Raw genomic sequence first — 15,508 nt, forward strand, 5'->3', positions numbered from 1 at the left:
TTCTTGTCTAAAAATCACCATTAAATTCAAACTCTTCACATTCTTTTCATTTCATTAGCAGTCCTAAATATTGCCTTTCTTTTCAGAACCATCTTTCTCCAATGAAACAAATACAGTTAGAGAAAAACAAATCTGCATTAGGCTTATATGTGAGGTGATAGAACAGACTCAGGTAAACTAATCTCAGTACCAAGTGATGAGTCCCTATGCATCAGTCTTACACCAAACATGATTCAAACACATTCCTTAAAAAAAAAAAAAAAAGACAATTGACTTTCAAGATATCATAGACATTTCCTTTCACTTGGTCAGAGTAAAAAAAACCTTAATGAGATCCATCAAAGTCAAGGATATGAAGTTTTAATTCTGATACTTGGCCATTTTATTTCCGAATGGTTCATCCTATTTTTCATACTTCCAGTGGTTCCCAACTGAGGTTGTGTTATGCCCTGGGGGAGTATTTGGAGTTTGGAAAATTATAGAGGTGTTTGGGATTTAACAATAAATAGAGGGAGTTACCAGTATTGAATGGAGAAGGCCTGGGAAAATAAACAAGAAAAGGATGATGAAGATTTGTTCCTCACTGTCATGGATTAAATTATATCCCCCAAAAATATGTGTATCAATTTGGCTAGACCATTATTCCCAGTACTATGTGACTGTCCACCATTTTGTCACCTGATGTGATTTTCCTATGTGTTGTAAATCCTATCTCTGTGATGTTAAAGAGATGAGATTAGTGGCAATATACTAATAAAGCAACACTCAATCTACAAGATTAGATTGTGTTTTAAGCCAATCTCTTTTGAGATATAAAGGAGTGAAGCAAGTAGAGAGACACAGGGACCTCATACCACCAAGAAAGCAGTGCCAGGAGAAAAGTGCATCCTTTAGACCTGGAGTTCCTCTGCACAGAAGCTCCTAGTCCAGAAGATTGATGAGAAGGACCTTCCTCCAGAGCCAAGAGAAAGAGAAAGCCTTTTCCTGGAGCTGATGCCCTAAATTTGGACTTCTAGCCTACTGGACTGTGAGAGAATAAACTTCTGTTTGTTGAAGCCATCCAATTGTAGTATTTGTTACAGCATCACTAGATGACAAAGACACCAAATGCCAAAAGCTCCTCTTTGTGGAGGCATTTATTCCATCTTGACATTTCTTTAAGATTATGACCTTTCCAGTTTGGGCTCTGGAGTCATCCTTTGTCTTCTGCCAAGGAATCATGGTGATTTCACATGTCTTTTTTCTCTATGATTCAACAGATGTGTCACTCCTTTGAATATTCAAAGAACAGTGGTTTCTCATTATGTCCACTTTGTGATCATAATAGAGAAAACAATGGGTAATCAACAGACCTGCTCTTCTGGTTTGTTCTTTTTTGACAGAGGGATGGGGAGAAAGAGGTGGTGAGTATTCTAAATAACTGTGACCAACACATAAGATATGTTGGAGGTGATTTTTAGTATTCTTTCAGGCATTCGTCCTTTTCCCCCTGCCATTACTGTTTACTGTCTCATTCTTTTCTTTATCCATTCATTAAGCAAACATAAACAAGCACCCACTAGCTATTGTTTTAAGCCCCATGGAAGGAGATCACATACAATGATAACCAGATTTCCATTGTCTGACAGTTAGATTTACTGCCTCTGATCTCTTGTTTAGACTCAACAGTGGGTTTGTTTTTGTGGTTGTTGCTGCACATTTGGTGGACTCATGTTGTCATAAATGAGTTTGTATCTCTTAATTTCTCTTGCCCCCAACGTGGCCTCTTATACCCTTCCCAAATTTATACTTCTGCCTGATCTAAAAAAAGACTCATTACTCCACAAAATCATGGTAACCCTAATTGCTAAAATATCAATATTTACAATCCATATCCAATTCAACCGCTTGACTTATTGATTACTTCTTCTACAAGAGACAAATCCATCTATATCCATATGTACATCTACATCTATATCTACCTATTATCATTTCTCCTTACAAAAAGTGATTTATGCTATTATTAATGATGAGAAAACTGAAGCTTAAAAACTTTAAATTAGTCCCCCAAGATCACACATCCTGTACCTGGATTTCCATACAGGTCCAGCTGACCCCATTGCCTGTGTTCTTAATATAAATAATTCCCAATAGTTAAAGTCATCTTCCTATGATTTCTGGTGAACTTTAAATGCTCTACTTTAAAATTTTTAGGACAGACACATTTAGCTTTCTTTCTCAGTGCTTTGACTAAATTCATCACAACTGTTTTAGAAAACTGGTCATACCCTCTAAGTTTCTATTAAAAATAAACCAAAAAATACTTTAAAACATTTTTGAGTTCTTTAGCTTATACAAACCCAGAAAGCAGATATTCCAAATATAACTAGGTAGTTCTCTGTGATTTTTTGATGCCCACAGGCTTTTGAAGTTCTGTGGATTTGCCTTAATCTGTTGCTAGGAACATTGCACATTGCTCCAAACAGCCTGCCAGTCTGAGAAAGCTAGTGTGAATGACATAAGTGTTTCTTTTATCCAGGTCAGAGGATGGTGTCAGACAGTATGGGAGGTTATGGGAGGGGAGGAATGCTAGGGTAAAGAAATTAGCTAAAGGAATAAGAAGTGAAAAGAAGGAAGGCTCCACAGACCCTAAAGCAATAGCTTTCCAACTGTAGCACCCCCGCTCCCCACCAAGCAACACCTCTCGATGGCTTTTGGCATCAGTTCAGTCCAGTCTGACAACAACTCAGAAGAACCAGTGCACAGCTGACTGTGTCTCATCCCATTGTCACAGCAACTGAAATCACAGTCAGAGAACTGCAGATGCCAAGGACAGTGGTGAAAACTGGAGGCCTCGATCAAGTTTCAGATGTAGCAATCAGGAAAATTAAAATTAAAAAAGAATTAATCTACAATATTTTCCTAACTCTTGTCTGGCTCCAGCATGAAACATAAACATCGGCTTCACAATTTAAACAAATAGTGATTTACATTTTTACCTTCTTTGCTTTCTCTCATCTTAGGTGCTTAGGAGCCCGAGATACTTAGGAAGTGCTGGGGAAGATGGTACAGAGAAAGAATGGGGCCAGAACTGCTTGCTTTTAGTGCTTCCCTCTGTGATGGTATCTGCCATGATTGCCACCAAGCCTAGACAGTTCTCAAGCAGCAAGATGCCATTTCTACCCCCTGCTCCTTAGTGACGTGGTGGTATAGCATCCACCCCATGCAAGTTAGCACGCCAATGTCTTCTAGCATGCTTATAGTTTCATATTTTGCAATAACGTCTTTGACTCATCTGGAATTTATTTTGGTGTGAGAGATAAGCCTTTATTTTTTCCCAGATGGTTATCTACTTGTACCAATACCTCTCGTTGAATCATTCTTGTTGAATCATGCATCCTTCTCCCACTGTTGTGAAGGTCCAGATTTATTACACACCGATTTCCTATAGGACATTCTAACAACTATAATGAAGAACTAAATAGAAAGAGGGAAATAAAATCCTGTCATAGAATGTACATACTTTATCCCATCTTAAAGGTTAAAAAAATGAAAGGGAGGCATAATAAAAAACAAACAAAAAAACATATTTCTGTGGTCTCCTTCCTTGAATATGGGCTATTTTTCAGCAGGTGTTAATACATTTTAATTTAGTACATTAATTATTCTATTCAACTATTTAAAAGTCCTTTGATCCCTATGTACATGGCCACTGACTCTAGACGTATGGACATTTTGAAAGACAGTTTTGCTAGTTCAGCAGAATGCTGAATTGCTATTCAATCCATGCATGACCCTTGCCACATTTTATGTTTGCTAATAAGGGCATGGCTGGTCATGGATACTTTTAAGTGACAGGAGATTCAGCTTCTGCTTGAGCAGAATAATCGACATATTTCATTTCTCTTTTCTGAATTTCGTTAATACGAAAGTCAGGGTAGAAATCTCAATGTAAAAGATTCTTAGGAAACCTGGAGAGAATTCTGCTGATAACTTTGGGCAACTTGTTTATTCATTCATTTAGCAATTATTTCTTGAATAACTGCTGTGTACTAGTACATGGTTCCATTCAAAGGTGAATGGTTAACCTGCAAAATGACAATTCTTTTAAAAATTCCAACCTGACTAAGGGTTTTACCAGAACTCTGACATGGAATGATTTATTAATGTTGTTGTTAGGTGCCATCAAGTTAGTTCTAACTTAGCCATACTATGTACAACAAAATGAAACAGTGCCTGGTCCTGAGCCATCCTCACAATTGTTACCGTTTGAGCCCATTTTTGCAGCCGCTGCACCAATCCACATTGTTGAGGGTCTTCCTCTTTTTCGCTGACTCTGGGAGGCCTGGTGGTGCAGCAGTTAAGAGCTTGGCTGCTAGCCAAAAGGTCAGCAGTTTGAATCCACCAACCGCTCCTTGGAAACCCTATGGGGCAGGTCTACTCTGTCCTACAGGATCACTGTGAGTCAGAATCGACTCAACGGCAGCGAGTTTGGTTTGGGGTTCTGCTTTACCAAGCATGATGTCCTTATCTGGCCCGTCCTGATAACTTGTCCAAATTATGTGAGAGGAAGTCTTATCATCTCCTCTTCTAAGGAGCCTTCCGGCTGTATTTCTTTCAAGGCAGACTTGTTAGTTCTGCTGGCAGTCCATGGTACATTCGATATTCTTCACCAGCACCATAATTCAAATGCAGCAATTCTTCTCTGGTCTTCGTTATTCATTGTTCAGCTTTCACATGCACATGAGGCAATTAAGAATACCATGGCTTCAGTCAGGCGCACCTTAGCCCCAAAAGCAACATCTTTGCTTTTTAACGCTTTAAAGAGGTCTTTTGCAGCAAATTTGCCCATTGCAATATGTTGTTTGATTCTTGATTGCTGCTTCCATGGGCATTGAATGTGGATAAAACAAACAAACAAAAAACCCTTTCTGAAGTTTGCTGAGAAATACCTGAATGGGTATTTGCCATCAAGAGAATGGTCCACTTTGGACTAACCAGGTAAGCACCACACTTGACAGAACGATACTAAGTAGAGTCTATTCCTGTTTGCATGGGTTAGTCCTTACAGAAACATAGAAAGAAAAGAAAACACTTCTTTAGAGCTACAAAATAATCCCTCGTAACACATTGGCATGTCCTGATAGGAGTTATCAGTCAAGTGAAACTCTATTCAAAGAGAATAAGAGTTACAAGAGGGACAGCTTCCAGTTTGTTTTGTATTTTCTTATCAAAATATTCAAGGCATGCTGATCTTAAAGTAGTCTATCAGCAGAAAGCATATAAAAGTCCCTGCTTACTGACTTAAAAATGCTGGAGTAGTATTCTTGGAAATTCCTTTAATACCCAATAAACGTGGAATGGGAAACTTTCCAATAATTTCACAGTGATAGTTCCTTGCCTATTAAAAATATTTGGAAGTTGTAACTGTATTATTTTGGAGACATTACTTGAATTATGTATTGATGAGACTTGTTTGGTTATTAAATTGCAACGGATTTAATTTAACTAGTTATTAGTATTTTTTTAAATGTAGAGTTTAGCTTATTATGGGTAGTGGGAGGTGGACATGATGGGGGACTTAGGAAGATGCTGGGATCAGGTTTGAAGTTTGCCCTAGTAGAAATAATTTTAGTGTTTAAAACACAGGAATTAGTTTATTTGTTTGACGGGTGCCTCCTGGTGGGATAAAAGGCAGTCATCATCTGGGCCCATCTTCTGGTAACCAGACTCTACCTACACTATTTCCTTAGAAGAGACACTGGATTCAAGCTAAATGAGGCAGACATCTTGAGCAGACACACAGAAAATGTTTACAGTTCCTGTCTTCAGTGGGGAATCGCCTGCTGCCAAATGCTCCTACTCCAGCTGCCAAGTTCTAGCAGTCCAGTAGTCCACTAACAAGTCCAGTGACTGCCAGGACTTTGTAGGCTCAGAGGGACATCTACTCAAGGTATAGTCAAATCACACACCCTGCCTTCCATGTTTCTTCTCCTCAAACAACCCAGGTCTATTTTATGGAATGCTGAAGTGAGAGTTCAAAGTTGTGTGCGTGCTCATTCCTTTATCTGAATTTACACTACTGTGGGAAGAGTTAGTAGGCAGGTAAGAACTTAATGGCTAAGGTAAACAAACAAACAAAAAGCCCATTGTCTTCAAGTCGATTCCAACTCATAGTGACCCTATAGGACACAGCAGAGCTGCCCCATAGAGTTTCCAAGGAGCACCTGGTAGATTTGAACTGTCAATCTTTGGTTAGCAGCCATAACACTTAACCGCTATACCACCAGGGTTTAAGGTAAAGAGACCTAAAAACTACTGATATTGCTTTAAGCCAAACCCACACACTAAAAATCCTATTTAATCTCAGTTTACCAAAATTCTTTGTGAAAGTGTAACTATATCAATATGTGTAAACAATTGTTGACGTGGGTTTCCACATCTAGCTAGAAACTACAAGGATAAGACATGAATAACGGAAATGCTAAGCACACTAGATGGTGTCATTTATTCCATTTTTCCCACTAACCACCCCATTTTCCTGCTCAGGCAGGGGGCAGAGATCTCTTGATATCAGTGAAGGTAGATCTTCCCCCCGTCCCGGTAGATAAATCATATTGCTTTCTTGCCCATGGTGGAGAAGGCTGAGTGTAGGTCAAAGGAAAGAAGGTTCAGTAAATTAAGGGCTTAATAGTAAGTTTAAAGTCTAGAATAAAAGAATAGAGTTGAAGAAAGAAAGAGAACATGAATGGGTTAAGGTATTTAAGTTTTTAGAAAATTAAAGATACTTATCAAATATATAACTAAAGACTAATCTTTTCCCTTAACTAGAAGAGTTTAAGTGCATGGAGGGAAATGTGTTTGAACAGACTGGCATGTACTTTGAGGTCAGCGCCTATAATCTCTAAACCTTTTAAACCTCTTTGCATGTTGCAGTAAGCTAGTTATCTAAAGAATAAACACAGATACTATTCATGGCTTCCCTTGGCTGTTTACACTGACTCAGTTTCATTAAGTAGGTGATGAAGTTTCTATTCTTTCTATACAGAATTTGTCCACGGGTATACATAGACACCACATTTGAACATATTGGACTGCAATCATCATAGCGATACATATAGTCTTATGTTTTCAAAGACAATGATATTAGAGGCCCTCCATCACGTCTTTTTCAGTTCTGGTGATAAAGTCACATTAAATTCTTTGGAAAAAGTGGTCAAACTTTAGGTTATGGCAGCAGAAAAGCCAATGGAGGACAAGCTCCACGATGGAAAGGCCAATTTTCCATCTATTGTACATTTCAAGTTTTACATCTGTCAGATGAAACTATTGCCGTTAGTTCTTAACTCCTGTGGAAAGCATGGCAATGGTCAAGTTAGGTGTTTCTGTTGACCATTCCACAGTGTTCAGATACAGAGCCTGAAAGCCAGAAACTGTGGCGAAAAGGTACGAGGAACTTAACAGTCCGTATGTGTTAGAATACTTGACATTCTAGTTTAGAGCCTTAGCATCTTCTTCTGAAATGACAAAATGCAAAAGTAAGAAAAATGATTCTGATACTGTATGCTATTTGTTAATGTTTTGAGTCATGTTAATATTCATTGAATTTTAATATAACTAATTTTATTTTATTAGTTTTCATAGTCTATCCAAATGGAGAACAATTTTAAATAAAATTTTTAATATACACTTACATTTTTATTTCAATTTTACTAGTCTCAGTAATAGAATTCAACTAAATTAAGGCAGAGCTGTACATTCCACAGGTTGGCAAGAAGATTTTTAAGAATTTTCTCTTGGCTTCATTTCTACTGACTTTAAATTTCCTTAACTGTGCTACTGTTCTTTCAATACACATTAAAAAACAAAAAAAAATTGGAACACTTAAAGTGCTTTTCAGTATTCCACTACAATTACTTCTCATTTTAATATATGATCTTTTTCCTCATTTCAAATTTGGCAGTGTTTAAACTTATTCATATCCTATTTACACAATACCAAATTCCAATACTTTCCCCTTTCTTAGAATATGTTTTTCATGAATACAAAGCACTTGTATACATATTTATATAAAACAATATGATGTTATGTCCTCTGTATATTGTATAGTTTCAGTTAAGCAGCTAGCATACAATACTGGCTCAGGATTAAGGTCAGTCTGTTTATCCAAGAACATGTTTTTGATTCCTATTGTACTCTTAGTGAGTACACACCTTTACAAGTGCACACAGTAGTTGTATTGTCCTCGTGTACACAGAATGTGAAGTTATAAAGTTTAAATACACGAATAAAAAAGCTTTATAAGTCGGTTGAGTCATTTTTAAGCAAATAAAATGAAAGCAAACTATTATTTGGTATTCTTTTGGTTCTCGGAGTTTCTTAAATCACACACACACACGCATGAATTTTTTTAAAAAATGACTGAGTAGAAGTTTTCGTTTTGTCAAGCAAAAGCAGAGAAAGAACTCCCAGGTTACTTTTATCTCCAGATCAGAGCCCAAGGCACTCTCTCCAAAGTTTCAACCACTAAAACATGGGAGAAGCAGAGAATATACCACAGCAAGGACTCATAAAATCCTAATCCAAATTTATATCTAAAACAGTTTTCATGTGCCTTCAATTCAACACTGGAATTCTGTATACAGAATAGCTATATCATTTGGCAGCAGCAATTAATGAGAATCCAAGAAAACCACAGTATAATTATCACATTTCAGCAGGGGAGAAGAGCACCGTGTCCAATCTGTTGCCACAGTTTTGACACTGTGACGGGCTGAACAGATTCTGACAGAAAACAAGGGTATAAATAAAAGCACACACAGTCTAGGACCTGAATTTGTAGTGATATAAAAAATCCCAAATCATCAAACACAACCAACAGCCATACCTGGCAATTTGTCTCCAAATTAACGAGAAAGCACCAGCCCTCACCTTGCACAAACACACACTTCAGTGGTCAGTGACAACTGCAGGCTGCACTGCGGGCTGGTCGGCAGAGCAGCTGCTCTGTCCTGAGCCGCTTAAAGCACATTCAAGCCTGATTCGGGTCCTACTCTGTTCGCAGCAGTTTCTCCCATGACTCCATTGCCCAGGAATGGAAACCACCGGCTCTCTCCCCAGCGCTAGTGGGCTTCCAGCTACTGAGCTCAGGTAAAAACGCTGAGACCTGCAAGGTCACCACAAGGTGAGCACAGGCAAAAAAGAGTGCAGTGGGAAGAGGAGGGCTGTCAAGGAAAGACCCTAAATTCCACGGACCTTGCTTTTCAAGAGATTCTGGACTACATAAATCAGAGCTGGGACAATAGGAGGTCAGGGAAGCCGTAAATCTAAGAATCCCAAAATGGCACCGAGCCAATCTGCTTACCCAGGGGCACTCACTAAGCAACTCTGTCTCCCTCTCCCTCTCTCTGTGTGTGTGTGTGTGTGTGTGTGTGTGTGTGTGTGTGTGTGTGAGTCTCTCTCTCTCTCCCTCTCTCTCTCATACACACAGACACAGTCTTCAGTGTAACTATTCTAATTGCCCAGACAGACTTCTCAAGCCAAAAAGTTTTTACTCACCCTTTCCTGGTAACAAGCCTTAAAGAAGAGTCTTAGAAAATTAACGTATTTGCCAAAACTAAAATCATTTCTTTAAGAGCAAAGTAGTTTCTGGGCCACAAACTAATTCATATTAATTAAGTCTTGCTTTATGTGCACATACTGGAAATATGTAAACCCCTATATGAAAAAAAAAAAAAAGGAAAGATGTATTTATTTCAGAGCTGGCTGGGAGAAGCAGTTAAAATTTCAGGTAAAAATTCCTGCCATTTTTATCAAGATTCATCTTGACTTATGTACATTTTAATTTTGGGAGGTTTTCAAGAAGGTATTTCTAGTATAAAATGTAGTCACCCTGAATGCATATATTATAAACACATATAAACATGTTTCCGTGTAGAGTTTCTATAGGTTTTTAATTCTCATATTTTGATTTTCTTATCAGAAGTGGAGAAGGAACAATATTTATGTTCGCAAATGCATTGTGTAGTTTTTCTTAAAGGTAAATTAATGTTTACTAAATTTAGATGGAAACCCTGGTGGTGTAGTGGATCAGTGCTATGCCTGCTAACCAGAAGGTCGGCAGTTCAAATCCACCAGGTGCTCCTTGGAAACTCTATGGGGCAGTTCTACTCTGTCCTATCTGGTCACTGTGAGTTGGAATCGACTCGACGGCAATGGTTTTTTTTCTTAAGTTTAGATTAATTTCATTAACAGGAAACTGTTCTCATCCTTGAGCTAGTTCCCTTTTTCCCCATTCCCAACCATCAGTGTTCACCAGCTCTTTAACTTGAGCAAATTATCTAACCTTCTATGTCTCAGTTTCCTAATCTATCAAACGGGTATTTCTTACTAGCATCTACTTTGTCTACCTCTTGGGTTGGTGTGAGAGAGAAACAGGACAATGTTTTTGAGAAAGTGCTTTGTAAATTGTAGAGTGCTGGAAAAAATATTCTTACTGCATTTTTCTTCCTTCTAATTGCCCTGGTTAGTACTGGGGCTAGTGAGTTACTTTCTGTGTTCTCAAGGACTCCTTGGGCTTCACAGGATTGTATTTGCTTTAAATGGGCTATAAATAGGGTTTAAAATTTTATTGAGCTGCTATCCTCCATGCGGGGGACCTTGAAGACAGTGACCACATGGTCAGAGCCAGTTAATTGTGAGCAACATGAGTGCTGGCTGGTCTTTGAGGCAGAACCAAGCCAGCCGAAATGCTGATAGAAACGCTCACGTGCCTGGCGGGCTTCACAGTTCACATGGTGTCCTGGTGTCTCATGTGTTCAAGGGGGTATCAGTGGGGATCAATGAAGGGGAAAGGTTAGAGATGGAATGCCAAGTTCACTGCTGAGTTAATTCAGTAACAAATGAACCTGGGCATCATGCTAATGTGCCTACAATTATGTATGCATTATTTAAAGGTTAGGCTGTGGGAGGGTGATGTGGAAGAGACAGGCGGAGAACTGGAAAGAAACTAACAATGCCAAAACCTGTCTTATGAGACACACAGGGCTAGGAATTTTATGAAAATTATCTCAGTTACGTAATCCTCATAATAATTCTATGAGGTAGCTGTTAATATTCCCATTTCACAGATGAGAATAATTAAACTGTGTGCAGTTATGAGAGGAGCCTGGTGGCACAGTGGTTATGAGTAAGGGCTGGAGTTAGAATTCCAGTCAAGGTCTGCATTGGCTGGAGTCCCATGTGCTGAGTGCACTAGTTAACTTATAACTTTGCTCAGAAAGAGAAAGGGATTGACGTCTGGTTTTCATACAGTGGGGGAAGGGAAATCAAGAATGCAAATTATCAAGAAAACCTGAGGATATTTTACTAGGCAAGTTCAGTTTTATAAAGAATGCAGAGATTTTTAGAAATACACACACACACACATATAAAATTTAACCAATGAAGTTGAAGTTGTTGGAAGCTGTGGAAGAAGATTAATTTTTGTTAATACACACCAATCATTCTTCTTTTCGTTTGGTCCTGCTTGTCTTTAAATTGAAATGAATTCAAAGGTCTTTCTCTATAATAGAATATTACTCTGCTCTTCAAAATACAACCTGATACAATATTTGATTTAAAATTTCTTAAATTACCAAACCCTAGGAATGCCTACAAGAAAGCAAAGCACTCTCTTGAACTTAAATGCAGCAGAAAAGATTTTTTTCAACTTCAGTTTGGAGTGTAGTAGAAGAGTCACCATTTTCAGACCTCTGGGTCGGTAATAAAATGCCAGGCTCTTTCTATCAATTTTACTGGAATGTTAGAGGGAGAGTCTGGACCACAGCCCCACACAGCAATGTTCCTGCTCTCCCCTTTGTCATTCCCAGCTGCAGAAGAGACCTTTAAATTGTTTCCACAAACCAGCAGCTCAAATCATACCAAATCTTCAACGCAAGGTAAGCTGCTCCTGCCTCCAAACCCTGTCTTCCACTTTTTTGCAATCTTTTTTGGAGAACACCACTGGCTGATTATACCTTCCCCTTGCTTTGAAAACTTCCATCTGCCTAGGACACGATCCAAAATCCCTTCACAAAACCAGCCTTCTCATCATGCCAAAATCTAGCCTTAGAAAGAAAATTATAGATTTGAAAGTCTTGCAAACAGAATCAGTTCGTTTAAGATATTTTTATTAGAGAGAAATAAAACTGGGCCACTGACTAAATTAAATACATCAGAATAAACAGTGGAGGAAAATAGTATGCACAGGTGCTTTTTAGCTCAAAGTTTTTCAAGTTGAATTCTGAATCGAAAAAAAAAAAAAAAAAAACCAGAATGCTATCAGTATCTTAAATAACAAATCAAAAAACCAAAAAACCCATTGCCAGCGAGTCAACTCCAACCCATAGCAACCCTACAGGGCAGAGCAGAACTGTCCCATAGGGTTTCCAAGGAGTGGGTGGTGGATTGAAACTGCTGACCTTTTCGTTAGCAGCCAAAAGGTTAACAACTACACCACCGGGGCTCCCAAACAACAAACAAATTTCTTAAAAGAACATGGGAGCCTTTAGCTGTCTGATGTTCATTTCATGGCTATTTTGGCTCAGACGACTCGTTCTGAAGATCACTACAACTCACCTATTCTAATGACATCATATATAATAAGTTAAAAAAAAAAAAAGTTAATCTACTATGAAGAAGCCCAGGTACTGATAGCAGTCTGCAATTGGCTGATAACCCAAAAGTTGGCAGCTGAAACCCACACAGTGGCTCTGTGAAAGAAAAGTCTGGTGATCTGCTTCCCTGAAGATTATAGCCAAGAAACCCAGAACTGAAACCATTCCTGAAGCCCACTCTTCAGACAAAGATTAGACAGAACTATAACACAAAAAATAACACACGTGAGGAGCGTGCTTCTTAGTTCAGTCAGATACGTGATCAAAGGGGCAGCTCCTGTCCAAAAGCAGGATGAGAAGGCAGGAAGGGACAGGAGCGGGTTGAACGGACACAGGGAACCCAGGGTCGAAAGGGGGAGTGTGCTGTCACATTGTAAGGATTGCAGCCAATGTCACAAAACAATACCTATATAAATTTTTGAATGAAAAGTTAGCTTGAGCTATAAACTTTCATCTAAAGCACACACACACACACACACACACACACACACAATTATAGCCAAGAAAACCCTATGGAATAGCTCTACTCTGCATATATGGGGCTGACTGCAGCTAACAACAGCAGCAACAGTCTATCATGAAGCCTAGAGTGACCTATAACGTAACGTGGCAAAGGAAATAGCTATCGCTCACTCACAAACCAATTTTGTTTCTGAATGAGGAAAGAAGGAAGAAACAACCACAGTCAGAATTATGAAAAAAATTTTTTTTTTCAGAAACTATTGAGTGATCTTTTAGCAAGATGAAATGGACTAGCAAAGCCTTCAATTATCTCTCAACTCAGAAGTAATCAAATTGGAAACAGACTTTTTGGCATTCTCTTCAAATTATTATACTGCCCCACTGAGGTACTTCGTTTTTCAAACACAATGGCTGGAGCTTTCCTGGGTGTGATAACCACAGCAAAAAATAAGAGCACATTGCCTCCTTTCTCTGTTTTTCTCAGCGTCCTCATTTCTTTTCTCGAATTTTGAGATATTGATTTCAGCATCATATATTGACAATAAACTCGCATTGAAATTTAAAAGTATGAAGAAGAATGCATAGGTCAACATTTGTAATCAGTTAAGAAAGTAAGTTCCTTTGGTTTTCCATTTGGCTTTTGCTAGCTTTCAAAACACCTTCTTGATGTTACCTAGTGGTAGTGTTTAAATTTACACTAGCCTGAAATTCTTAGTCTTTCCACTGACTTTACGGTAGCCTGAAATTCTTACAGTCTTTCCACTATAATTACACTAGCATGAAATTCTTACAATCTTCCCACTCAGGGTGGAACTGGGTTCATAGGTGAGCAGGATGAAGTTGTTTCTAGTCCATAAGCTGAGAAAGTCTTTTTGTAATACATTTCTATCTCCCCTCCCTTTTTTTGCCTCCTTTTCTCAGGCCTAGAAACAACTCCTAATGATAATACCTATTAGCCGTGGAGAACAAATACTGCTGAAACATTGAATGTAAGTTAGCCGAATTTTAATGTAATCGAAAATGTGTAAACTTTTAGCATTTCAACCATTTTACATGGATTTTTACTGACATGGATATGACATTTCTTAACCTATTATAGGAAATGGACTGTATAGCTAAAACCAGAAAATTGAACACTTCCTGAGAAGTCATAATTTTTTGTGTTTTTAGAGATAATTTTGTTTTTCTACTGGACGGTAACTTTTTCTAGGTGCAAAAAGATGTATTTATCAGTACCTTTTCTATCCCCAGGATGTAAAGAGCCACTGCCCAGCTTTACTCAAATTTTGTGAGTATGAAATTTTCCTAAATGCATTCAAGTGGTTTTAGAAAAAGAAATACTTATGAGTATGAAGAAAGAAAAAAATCTTATGGTTTTCTCTTTACGAACACAGGGAAAAGAATTCCTGGCCATTTAAAGCTATTTTTTAAGTTATACATTAGGAATTGCTAAACATACTTGAAATAAACCCTTGCAAAAATACAGACCTGCTGTATAATTGTCACCATCTCAAGGCGTGACAAGACATTACAGCCAGATGGGTCACAGGAAAGGCTCTCAGTTGCTTGGCAGCCTGAACAAGGTGATTATGGCCTCAGTGACTATTCTACCAGGGCAGGGCGTTAAGGGCTCCTTCAGGAAGCCTGTGCCACACAGGGACCACGGATGCTGCTGTTTTCCAACAAGTGGATCCCTGAAGATAAAACCTTCCAAAATAGCAGCATCAATGTCCCCCCAGTTGTGGTACATCCACATGCCATGGTACTATTAGGACTGAGTTTAGAGGGATGTGCTAGGATTTTTAAGATATTTTATGATGGTGAATAAAGCATACTAAAAAATAGTGTGTGCAATGTGATCTGAATTTTGTAATGAATATTTACTAGTACAAAAAATCTGGGACATATGCATTATAATTTTAATAGTTTTTATTGTTAGTGAAATTATAAGAAATTTTATTTTCTTAATCTTCTTTACGTTTTCTAAATGTTCTGCAATGATCATTACTACAACGTAATTAAAAAAAAAAAAAGTAACTCCAGTTCATGATGTTAGAGATCATTTTGAAAAGATTTCTTGACAAAACTCATTCACCATGCTTATAATCTTGCAAATAGAAAAACGTGTGCTCAGACATGTTATTGCTATTAGTATGATCATGTGCAATGTGCTTTAAAAGTATCTATGGGTGCACATTAAACAATTCTAGTTGCTTCTAGTTGCACATTGCACATGATCATACTAATAGCAATAACATGTCTGAGCACACGTTTTGGCTTCACTGATTTTTAGAGTACCTAAAAGAGAGACGGGAAATGCTGTGTGTGCTTGTGTGTGCATGTGTATAAACCCAAATACAGAGAGAATGGAGATGATACAAACCTAAGTAGCATGATAGACATTCATAAAT

The 15,508-nt window shown here is 38.1% G+C and overlaps 1 protein-coding gene and 1 long non-coding RNA gene across 16 annotated transcripts in view; one reads left to right on the plus strand and one right to left on the minus strand.

The window, feature by feature from the left end:
- The window catches only part of ARHGAP24 (Rho GTPase activating protein 24), a 703,232-nt gene that overhangs the window by 181,309 nt on the left and 506,415 nt on the right, over positions 1-15,508 (minus strand). The window contains exon 1 of one of the 12 annotated variants that reach the window (XM_049885814.1): positions 8,911-9,063. The exons of 10 other annotated variants lie outside the window; for them this stretch is intronic. The gene's annotated coding sequence lies outside the window, so the exon portion shown is untranslated. Of the gene's footprint in view, positions 1-8,866; positions 9,064-15,508 lie in introns of those variants that run through there. One more of the 12 variants, XM_049885811.1, reaches the window with a different exon arrangement.
- Positions 8,964-15,508, plus strand: part of LOC126076998 (uncharacterized) — a 71,042-nt gene continuing 64,497 nt past the window's right edge. For 3 of the 4 annotated variants that reach the window (XR_007517636.1, XR_007517634.1, XR_007517635.1), the window contains exons 1-4: positions 9,075-9,163; positions 11,850-11,918; positions 14,019-14,086; positions 14,349-14,385. This is a non-coding gene — a long non-coding RNA (uncharacterized LOC126076998). Of the gene's footprint in view, positions 9,164-11,849; positions 11,919-14,018; positions 14,087-14,348; positions 14,386-15,508 lie in introns of all 4 variants that reach the window. The other variant, XR_007517637.1, reaches the window with a different exon arrangement.

This window comes from Elephas maximus, chromosome 5, assembly GCF_024166365.1.
Source record: "Elephas maximus indicus isolate mEleMax1 chromosome 5, mEleMax1 primary haplotype, whole genome shotgun sequence".
NCBI lineage: Eukaryota > Metazoa > Chordata > Mammalia > Proboscidea > Elephantidae > Elephas > Elephas maximus.